The sequence below is a fragment of the Apium graveolens genome, chromosome 1 (genome assembly GCF_009905375.1).
Source record: "Apium graveolens cultivar Ventura chromosome 1, ASM990537v1, whole genome shotgun sequence".
NCBI lineage: Eukaryota > Viridiplantae > Streptophyta > Magnoliopsida > Apiales > Apiaceae > Apium > Apium graveolens.
In genome coordinates this window covers 170,156,008-170,165,523 of record NC_133647.1, presented here as the reverse complement: position 1 = coordinate 170,165,523, position 9,516 = coordinate 170,156,008, and the positions used below count along the sequence as shown (strand labels likewise).

The window sequence follows — 9,516 nt, the reverse complement described above, 5'->3', positions numbered from 1 at the left end:
CGTTAAAACACAAATAACTTGAGTACAAATACACCAATTCAAAGCTTATTAGAGAATAAATAAGTGTCATAAATGCCACTCAACACGGCCGCCCCGCCAGGTAGCGCGGGAGCGCGCATTTTCTAGAAAAATAGTGTGGCCGCCCCGCTCCACAGTGTGGGTGCGCCGTGTTACTATAGTTGGCCATGAAGGTTTCTATTTTTTGATTCTTTTGTGTTTTTCTCTTTTCTTTCTGCTTTCTCTACCTACAAATGTACAACAAACTTGGGTTGCCTCCCAAGAAGCGCTTGGTTTACGTCGTTAGCTTGACGTAGAATCTCGAGTTCAAGTAGATAATAAAACGGCACTAACCACCTCACGGGTAGTGCTTCAACTTCTAACCATTTACTTTGAATGCTTGGCCTGGATCATTCTCAAAAATCTCCACAGCTCCATGCGGAAATACAGTTTTCATTATGAAAGGCCCCGACCATCTCGACTTCAATTTTCCAAGAAAGAAGACGGAGACAAGAGTTAAATAGCAGAACTTGTTGTCCCGGCACAAATGACTTGAGCACTAGACCCCTATCATGCCACCTCTTGACTTTCTCCTTGTACATTTTTTTGTTTTCATACGCTTGAAGCCGAAATTCGTCGAGTTTATTCAATTGAAGTAATCTTTTCTTACCTGTTGCATCTAAATCAGGGTTCAACTTCTTCAAAGCCCAATACGCTTTATATTCAAGCTCCAAAGGCAAATGACACCCCTTATTATAAACCAACTGAAACAAAGACATTCCTAACGGAGTCTTGTATGCTATTTTATATGCCCAAACATCTTCATCAAGCTTCAAAGATCAATCCTTCCTTGATAGACACACAACTTTCTCTAGAATATGCTTGATCTCCCTACTAGACACCTCAGCTTGCACATTAGTCTGAGGATGGTAGGCTGTAGCAATGCGATGATTCACATTAAACCTTTGCATCATGGCAGTGAACTTGCGATTGAAAATTTTGATCCCTCGTCACTGATTATGACTCTTGGAGTCCCAAATCGTGTGAATATCTGCTTAGGAAGAAAATTAAGCACTACCTTCGCATCATTTTTTGGCAAAGCCTTGACGTCAACCCATTTCGACACATAATCGACCACCAGCTAGATATATTGATTATTGCAAGATGAGATAAACGGCCCCATGAAGTCGATTCCCTAAACATTGAAGACTTCAACATCGAGAAGCACATTAAAAGGCATCTCATCCCTCTTGGACATATTACCCACACGCTGGCATCGATCACACTTCAAAACAAAGTGATGCATATCCTTAAACAATGTAGGCCAGAAGAATCCCGCTTGAAGGACACGAGCTGGTGTCTTCTCTCCATCATAGTGGCCTCCATAAACAGTCGATTGACAGTCTCACAAGATCCCCCTCATTTCGCTGTACGGAATACATCTCCTGATGATTTGGTCAGCTCCTTGCCTAAATAGATATGGTTCATCCCACATGTACCACTTCACCTCATGAAGAAACTTCTTCCTTTGAGCGTACGACAAGTCTGGAGGCATGATATTACTAACAAGGTAGTTCATAATGTCTGCAAACTACGGTTCTTCTTCTTGCACTCCAAACAGCTGCTCATCAGGAAAAGACTCATTTATCAATGTCTTATCCTGTGAAGTTGCACTTGGATCTTCTAAGTGAGAGAGATGATCAACGACTTAATTCTCAGTACCCTTTCTTTCCTTGATCTAATTCAATATCCTGAAGCAAATGAACCCATCTAATCAATCTAGGCTTCGAGTCCTTCTTCGAGTTGAGATATCTAATTGCAGCGTGATCAGTGAAAACTGTCACCTTCGTCCCAAGCACATAAGATCGAAACTTCTCAAAACCGTAGACAATGGCCAAAAGTTCTTTCTCAGTAGTAGTATAATTCAGTTGAGCACCATTTAGGGTCTTACTAGCATGTAGACCACATAAAATATGTTGTTCTTTCTCTGCCCAAGAACTGCTCCAACTGTATAGTCACTTGCATCGCACATCATCTCAAAAGGTTCATTCTAATCAGGTTTAGTTATGACAGGTGTTTGTGATCAAACTCTTCTTCAAGAACTCAAAAGCAACTAGCACTCGTCATCAAACTTGAACGGGACATCCTTCTCTAGAAGATTACACAAGGGTTTAGAGATTTTTGAGAAGTCCTTGATGAACCGCCTATAGAAACCCGCATGACAAAGAAAGCTGCGAACTCCCTTAACAAAAATTGGTGGAGGAAGATTTTCAATGACCCCAACCTTGGATTTGTCCACCTCAAGACCCTTACTAGAGACCTTGTGCCCAATAATAATGCCCTGTCGCACTATAAAGTGACATTTCTCCCAGTTGAGAACCAGATTAGTCTCAACACATCTTTTAAGAACGTCACCAAAATTTTGCAAGCACTCATCAAATAAATCACCAAACACAAAGAAATCATCCATGAACACCTCCACATTTTGACCAATCATGTCAGAGAAGATAGCCATCATGCATATCTGAAATATGGCAGACGCTCCACACAAACCAAAAGAAACTCTTCTGAAGGCGAAAGTACCAAATGGACAAGTGAAAGTAGTCTTTTTCTGATCCTCTGGAGCGATGCAAATCTGATTATAGCCCGAATAGCCATCCAGAAGACAATAGTACTCATGCCCAGCCAATCTGTCAAGCATCTGATCAATAAAAGGAAGAGGGAAGTGATCCTTTCTTGTGGCCCTGTTCAGCTTCCTGTAGTCCATGCAAAATCTCCACCCCATGACTGTTCGAGTAGGGATGAGCTCATTCTTCTCATTAGCAACAACGGTGATACCTCCTTTCTTTGGTACACATTGAACTGGACTCACCCAAGAACTGTCAGAAATGGGATAGATGATCCCTGCATCCAGCCACTTAAAAATTTCCTTCTTCATAACTTCTTTCATGATTGGATTGAGCCTTCTCTGTTGCTCAACAGCAGGCTTGCTACCTCCCTCTAGCAGAATTTTATGCATGCAATAGGAAGGGCTTATTCCCTTGATATCTGCTATAGTCCATCTAGTTGCCGATTTGAACTCTCTCATAATTCTTAAGAGTTTTTCCTTATCACTACCTGAAAGGTCAGATGCAATAATCACAGGCAAGGTAGATGCATCACCTAAAAAAGTATACCTTAAGTGTTCAGGCAATGGTTTAAGCTCTAGTATAGAAGCTTCCTCAATAGATGGCTTGAGGTGCTTTGGAGATTTGTTCATCTCCTCCATTCTAAGAGATTCAAAAGGCATATCCATCTTCCGCATCCAGGGAAAAGCATTCAGATATTGCAACTGCTCATCACCTTCATCATCTTCACTATCTGAATTCCCCAACAAGGCCTTTTTCAAGGCATCAGACCTTAGCAATTGATCAAGTTCTGTAGTAACCACTGAATCGACCAAATCCAACTTTAAGCACTCCTCATTTTTCGTAGCGAATTTCATGGCATTGAACACATTAAAAGTTACATCTAGATCCAGCACTCGCATGGTGAGCTCACCCTTCTACACATCTATCAAGGTTCGGCCAGTAGCCAAGAAAGGTCTTCCCAAGATTATGGGAATCTTCTTATCCTCCTCGAAATCAAGAATTACAAAATCAGTAGGAAAAATGAGTTTATCCATCTTGACCAAGACATCCTCCATAATGCCTCGTGGATATGTAATAGAACGGTCGGCCAACTACAAGGTCATATAAGTCGGCTTTGGATCAGGTAAGTCCAACTTCCTGAAGATTGACAAGGGCATAAGATTGATGCTAGCTCCCAAGTCACATAAGCATTTGTCAAATGACATTTTTCCAATGGTGCAAGGAATAGTGAAGCTTCCAGGATCTTTGAGCTTCAAAGGCAACTTCTGTTGCAGCACAGCACTGCATTCTTCCGTGAGGGCAACGGTCTCTGACTCATCAAGCTTCACTTTCCGAGAAAGTATACCTTTCTTAAACTTCGCATAACTAGGCATCTGTTCAAGAGCTTCAGTGAAAGGTATGTTGATATGAAGTTTCTTGAACACCTCCAGAAACTTCTCAAACTGCTTATCCAGCTTTTTCTTCTACAGCCTCTTAGGAAAGGGAAGTGGAGGATAGATCTGTTTCTCCCCTGTATTACCCTCAGGATGAGTGTGTTCAACAGTAGTTTTCCTTGGTTCCACTTCTACTTCCTTCTACACTTCTTCTTCAGCTACAGCTTCTTCATCCGAAACTTGAGAGTGTTCGGGATTTGCAACCTTCCCAGACCACAATGTAATTGCTTTTACCCACTCCTTAGCTTCCCACTTTCCTGGTACTTCAGTGTCACTAGGGGGTGTACCAGGTTGACGATTTAGCAAGGCATTGGCAATTTTCCTAATTTGATTTTCCAAGGTCTTGATAGAAACCACTTGGATTTTGCACATTAGCCTCAACTCCTCCAATTCAGATTTTTCATTAGACTATTGCAGCTGAAGTTGTTGTCTTGGTGCATATGGCGGTTGTTGAAAACCAGGAGGGTTGTACTATTTTGCTGGATACTGTCGATAAGGCTGCTGAACCATATTCTGAGTATTGCTCTAGCTATAGTTAGGATAGTTGCGGTTGTTAGGATGATAGGTGTAATAACCCCCAAAATTTTCAACTTTTTGTAACCCTTGTGAATAGTATTTTTGCTGAATGAGAAAACTTTTCATGCCACACTATGTAAGGGTTCTGTTATGGATATTCTGAGATTTTATTAGTACTCTATACGGTATATGAGTGTATGTAAAGATTGCCAGAATCCAATTCCGAACACTTTGGTTTTTCCCGGAAATCCCCTAGATACGGAGAGAATTGAGTATAAGGTAACAGGATAAAAAGGATTTAAATTAAAGGATTATAATAGAGGATCATAAAAAGGAATATAATGTATTGAGAAAGGTTAAGGGAACCTAAGTAATAAGATCCCGGGTATGATCCTTCAAACGATAAACGAGAACGAAAGTTAAGCGACCCGTATAACAGATCAGCGGTCATTAGGCAAACAATTAGGAAGTTAATCAAAGGGATTAGAGAGAGTGATGTCACCCAACCAATGAGAAGAGGACAAGGAGGGAAAGATGACATCACCATATGACATGGGCATGACATGGGAAGGAAGGAGATGTGGTGGCTTTTTAACCACACAAAATCAAGGGAAACAAGGTAATTATTTAAATCAAACACAAAACCAATCAACCAAGCCAAGCAAATCACTTTCATCAAAATCAAAAAAAAAAAAGAAACCAAGGCATTGTTTTTCATGCTCTTGGCTTTTTGACATTTTAAAGGCAAGGAAATTCAAAATCAAAGATCCAAGCCTCCTAAATTGGTAAGATAATTCCCTAATCATCTTTATGCTTAGTTAGGGCTATATCATGAGTTTAAGCCATCAATTCCTTCTCAATCTTCTTCATTTAATCAATGAAGAAGACAATGAATAGTGTTTTCAAGTTTTTAACTTGAATTTTTTCTTGATTTCCTTGAAGATCCAAGCATTCCTAAGACTTCTCAAAGCTTCTTAAGGCTTCCTAGCTCCTCCCACCACTTCAAGGAAGGTATATCATCTCCAAACCCTAGATTCCTATGTATTATAAGATGATTTTGATTAGTAGGGTGATATTGTAGCTTGATGTTTGTGATTTAGAGTTTGGGATTGAAATGGTATTGAATCGGATTGGTAAATCTTGTTGTTTTGGTTAAAAGAATGTAGTATAGTTAAATTCAAGCTTAGGCATAAGTATGAATGTTAAAATTGAATTGGTTGGGGTTGTTATGATGTGATAAGGATGGATGTTGGTTGTATGTTGGATTGAGGTTGAATTGGGTTGGTTTTGAATGGTTTTAAAGTGGAAAATCGCGTAAACATAGCCGTCGTAACATCCGATTTTCTTTAGACTGTTTTTGTGCATAACATTAGGACCCGAGAACCCCATTCTAGATTTTGACCATTGCCATGTCTAGATAGCTCATGTTACGAGCTTCGTTTTGATATGTAGTTCGTTCGATTCCGATGCACGGTTTAGGAGAAACGACCATTTCAAGTAACGGCGTTTCGCGAACGAAACTTTTCCCCTCGCCTTACTTTGAAACATAGGTTAAAGACCAAAAAGGGTTAATTAATGTATGAAACATTTATGGTAAGTGTGTTAGGCAGTTGGTAAGATACTCACGAAGGAATCGCCTTAAAACTCGTAAAGGTTAAATTATTAAAAATGGTGGAGCCGAGGGTACTCGAGTGACTTAAGCGAATCAGTAAGCGCTGAATAAGCGTTAGAGTCTAAGTTAGTTAAAGTATAGATTTACAAGTGACTTTGGTTTAATTCCAACTTACTTGTTGTTTATAGGTTACCAAACTCGTCCCGAGCCTTTTATCACCCCAAGTCGCTCAGGCAAGTTTTCTACCCGTTATACTGTTGTTGTGATGTATATGTGTATATGCATGATCTTGCGTATATTTGTTATAGCAGATTCTTGCGATATATTGTAGCATGTTATATGGTACATATGCATGCCTGTTTCATATTCTTGCCATATATATATATCTGTTGGTTCAGTTGATAATACCTATGCTAGAGGATAGCAGTATTTTGCATATACCCTTATTATAAGGACCCAAAAGGTGAAAACATTTTCTAAAACCGGGAGTCGAGGATCCCGAGTAGATTTTGTATATATGTATATATATACATATATATTTATATATATATATGGTTATAGTTTTCAAAACTATTAATCGAATAAGGTTTATTCGATAACTTTATTTTATTTTATGAATATTATTTGAATATTCATTCGAGGGCTTATGACTCTTTATATTACTATTGAATATTATTTCGAATATTCATCCGAGGGCATATGACTCAGTTCATATTATTATTGAATATTACTTGGATATTCATTTGAGGATGTATGACTCCTTTATTTTATGAATATTATTTACAGTATTCATTCGAGGTATTATGACTCCGCTTATTACTTAATAATATTCTTTATTGTATTAAAGAATAAGGTGTCGATAATCAAACTTATCTTGATTATTCAAATAAAGATAGTACTTTCGTATAAGTATATCTTTGGTTATTTAATACTCGTTTCAAGTATAAGTTTTAATACTTCTACTTCAATTATTTTTATAAAGATTATTCTTTATGGGAATATTATTTAAATAATAATATTCAGACATTTTCTAAATATACTGGGGACTGATTTACTTCATTAAATCAGCTTTACTCCAAACACTCTTTAAAGTGTTTTCGAGTCTTCAAAATGATTTTTAAAAGTTAGAGCGGATCCCAAAACTCATTTTTATATTTAAGATCTTCCTTTTAAAGGGGATTTAAATACTCGCTCAAAACCTGAGGGATCCGGCTCTGTGGTGTATTTTATATTCACAACGAGGTTGCTGTTTTGGTAAATGAATTGATTACTTACCCAACGTTCGGGAAGTAAGTCCATCTATCGAGTCGGCATAAGCAACATGGGCTCAGTGGGCGTCCATGATAGTGTAAGTGGCTCAGTGGGAGTCCATCAAATGCATAAGTGGCTGAGTGGCAGTCCAGCATAAGGTCCTATTGAGACCAGGGTGATGACTAGTGGGGAATTCGTCCATCTACTAGTAGAAAAGGTTACTTATTGGTATCCTTGCCTGATCAGCAAGATACCTGGTTTATGCCAAAATTCTTTTCCTTTTTTTCCAAAATTTATTGGATGTTTCAAACTCTGTTCATACTTTACATGACAGAGGTTTTCAGGAAATGTATAAAGAAGATGTATATGTGGATATATATATATATATATCAGAACTTAATGAAGTATATCATAACTTCATTTCCTTTAATAATATTTCAAAGATTTAATCTATTCAAATCTTGTCTTGTAGTCTCATCTATGTGATGAACTGTTGAAAGCTCATTATACTTTGAACAGTGGTAGTTCAAGTAGCTTTATAAATGATATAAGTGTAGTGAAGTATCTGGTAACTTCATCCCTTGTTTTTACTTATATCTAGTAAGTAATTATCTTACAAAGGATAAAAGATTCTAGTAAGTATCCATTTAGATACTTATATTATTGTTATCACTTTATACTATCTTGCGAGCTGTAAGGCTCACTCTTGCTTTATTTCTTCATCACACAACAACAGTTAGGAAAGATGGCCAGACTCCAGCAGACCCAGCGCAAGCGCGTGGGGAGCGTCCCGCGTCTTCCCGATGATGTTGTAGCTGCTATAGCTGCAGAGGTAGATCTATTGGTAGATCAGGCATTCTACTTTTGAGAATCAAATTATGTATAATTATAACTTGTGGCAGATAATGGCAATTAACTGTAAATTATCAAGTAATCATTTTGGGTTGTAATAACTTTTAAATTGTGGATTCAAAGACTTGTACTTATTTTAATTTCATCTCTGAGACTATAACGGGTTGTGGTGTATGTTAGTGTGGGGTCACAGCATAAGGTTATTTATTATTAATTAAGTGAAGTGATATTGTGGAAAGAAAGACCGTGACGACCCGGATCCCCGACCCCGGATCTGGGGGTGTTACAATAGGTGGTTGACACAGGTTGCTGTGACCTCTGAAAGTTCCTCACAAATTGATCTGATTCACTAGAAATAGCACACTGCTCCGTTTCATGGGTACCAGCACAAAGCTCACAAACACTAGTGATCTGATTAACTCCATAATTAGCCAAAGAATCCACCTTCATCGTCAAGGCCTTAAGCTGAGCAGTTATAGCAGTAGCTGCATCTAACTCCAGAATTCCTGCTACCTTGCCCTGAGATAGTCTCTGAGTAGGATTTTGGTATTCATTTGCAGCCATCAGTTCAATTAATTCATAAGCTTCATCGTAGCTTTTAGCCCACAAGCCTCCTCCTGATGCTGTATCAAGCATGGGTCTAGGAGTAGCACCTAATCCATTATGGAAACAGTTAATGATCATCCAGTCAGGCATCCCATGATGAGGGCACTTCCTAAGCATCTCCTTATAACGATCCCAAGCCTCACATAAAGATTCTCCAGATTGCCGAGCAAATTGAGTAAGTGCATTTCTGATTGTAGCAGTCTTCGCCATAGGAAAGAATTTAGTTAAGAACTTTTTAGCAAGATCCTCCCATTTGGTGATAGACCCTGGTGGTAGAGAATGTAACTAGAATTTAGCTTTATCCCGCAGAGAGAATGGGAAAAGCATCAACTTAATATCATCTTTAGAAACTCCATTGAACTTGAAAGTGTCGCAGATCTCGATGAAATCTCTGATGTGCATGTTGGGGCCTTTTGTCGGAGAACCCCCAAATTGAACTGAGTTCTGTATCATCTGAATCGTGCTCGACTTGATCTCAAAGCTATTAGCCGAGATGGTTGGTCGAACAATGCTAGACTGAATATCATTGATCTTCGGTTGAGAGTAGTCCATCAAAGCCTTTGGATTTGCTTCTGGTTCTCCCATTGCAATAAGAACCTCTTCTTCTTTCTCAACTAAG

At 38.6% G+C, this 9,516-nt stretch overlaps 1 non-coding gene across 1 annotated transcript; it reads left to right on the top strand.

The window, feature by feature from the left end:
- Positions 1-8,985: 8,985 nt before the first annotated feature.
- LOC141680203 (small nucleolar RNA R71) lies at positions 8,986-9,092 on the top strand. Its single transcript, XR_012558285.1, has one exon. It is a non-coding gene; the product is annotated as a small nucleolar RNA R71 (small nucleolar RNA).
- Positions 9,093-9,516: the final 424 nt, after the last annotated feature.